Source organism: Phocoena sinus, chromosome 10 (assembly GCF_008692025.1).
Source record: "Phocoena sinus isolate mPhoSin1 chromosome 10, mPhoSin1.pri, whole genome shotgun sequence".
Lineage (NCBI taxonomy): Eukaryota > Metazoa > Chordata > Mammalia > Artiodactyla > Phocoenidae > Phocoena > Phocoena sinus.
In genome coordinates this window covers 84,404,719-84,406,502 of record NC_045772.1, presented here as the reverse complement: position 1 = coordinate 84,406,502, position 1,784 = coordinate 84,404,719, and the positions used below count along the sequence as shown (strand labels likewise).

Below are 1,784 nucleotides of genomic sequence, written 5' to 3'. Positions count from 1 at the left end.
GAGTCCGTTTGGTAAGTGAGACGTTAATTCTCAATCTAGAAACTGCAAAGAGAGGCCCCAATTAAGTTAGTCATTCATTTCACTAAATCTCAATAGAACATCTACTCTGCGCAATAATACAGGCATACCTCAAAGATACTGTGGGTTCTGTTTCATACCCATGACGATAAAGCGCGTCACACGTTTTTTTTGGTTTCCCAGTGCATACATAAGTTACATTTACACTATACTGTAGTCTATTAATCGTGCAATAGCATTATGTCTTAAAAAACAATGTACATACACCTTAATTAAAAAATACTTTACTACTAAAAAATGCTGCCCATCATCTGAGCCTTCAGGGAGTCACAGTAGTAACATCAAAGATAATTGACCACAGATCACCATAACAAATATAATAAAAACGAAGAAGTTGAAATACTGAGAGAATTACCACAATGCGACACAAAGACATGAAGTGAGCAAATGCTTTAGTAAAAATGGCACCGGTAGGCTTGCTCGACTCGGGGGTGCCACAAACCTTCAATTTGTAAAATACACAGCATCTGTGAGGCACGATGAAGCGAAGCACAGTAAAACGAGGTATAGCTGTATAATATGTGAGTGTTTATGATGAGTTTTAGATACACTAACTCATTTAATTCCCAAGATAACCCTCTGAAAAATCAGCATGAGATCCAGAGAAATTAGGTAACTTGCTAGTACTCATAGCTATTGGGGATATACAGATGTATATATATGACATGTTTCTTGCCTTCAAGTATTTTCATTTCAGAAAAATCTCATTTAAAAATTATGATCATTGGAGAAGCTGCGCGAGGGCCGCCCTGGAGGCATCGGCTGCGCGTCTCTTCGCGCTGCTGGGCTCGCAGCAGGGGGTCCGGCCCCTCCGCCGCCCCCGTGCCCGTGACGGGCCGCTTCCCGATCCGCCGCACCCCGCAGTACCTGCGCCAGGGGGACGTGGTGTTCAAGGACTCGGGAAAGGTCATGACGGTGAACTACAACGCGCACGGGGAGCTGGGCGAAGGCGCCAGGGAATTCGTGGTTTTCAACATACCTCCGATCCAGTACAAGGACCCCTGGGTGCAGATCATGACGTTTAAGCACATGACGCTGACACCCTTCCTGCGGTTCTACTTGGATTCTGGGGAGCAAGTCCTCGTGGGCGTGGAGACCAAGAGCAATAAGCAGATCGTGGAGCACATCAAAAAGATTCTGGGGAAGAATGAGGAAACCCTCAGGAAAGAGGAACAGGAGAAAACTCAGCTTTCTCACCCAGTCCACTCTGGGCCCTGAAAGTGGGAGTGCATCTGTGAGATGAAGGGGCAGGTGCCCTGCCCGGGCCTCGTGCTGTTGCCCAAGGAGATGACAGGGAATTACAAACCCTCTCTGAAAGCCAGTGCCCGAGACTGAGGCCCGAGAAAAGGCCCTGGTTCTATTCCCTGAGAGACTGAAAATCTCTTTGCAATAAAAGGGTCCCCTTTACACACCTGTGTAAAAGCACGTGGGGGGGAAGGGAGGAGGTGGGCCGCAGCCAGGCTGCCCAGTGAACACCCTGCACCATCAGGGCAATAAATGCTTCAGAATCACACACAAAAAGAAAAACTTATGATCGTTGAAGATGGGTTAGGCACTTCCTATCCTACTGACCTCACCTCCTGGCAGAGTACTTGGAAACTAATATATATTCAGAAAAATTGGGGGTAAGAGTAAAGTAATTAATATAGTAACTCATCGTGAGAGACGTTGCAAGCATCTGAGAAAGGCATTTGAATTGGTAAAGG

General features: G+C 46.4%; 1 pseudogene; it reads left to right on the top strand.

Moving 5' to 3' along the window:
- Positions 1–795: 795 nt before the first annotated feature.
- LOC116761219 lies at positions 796–1,413 on the top strand (annotated as a pseudogene).
- The last annotated feature ends 371 nt before the right edge of the window (positions 1,414–1,784 follow it).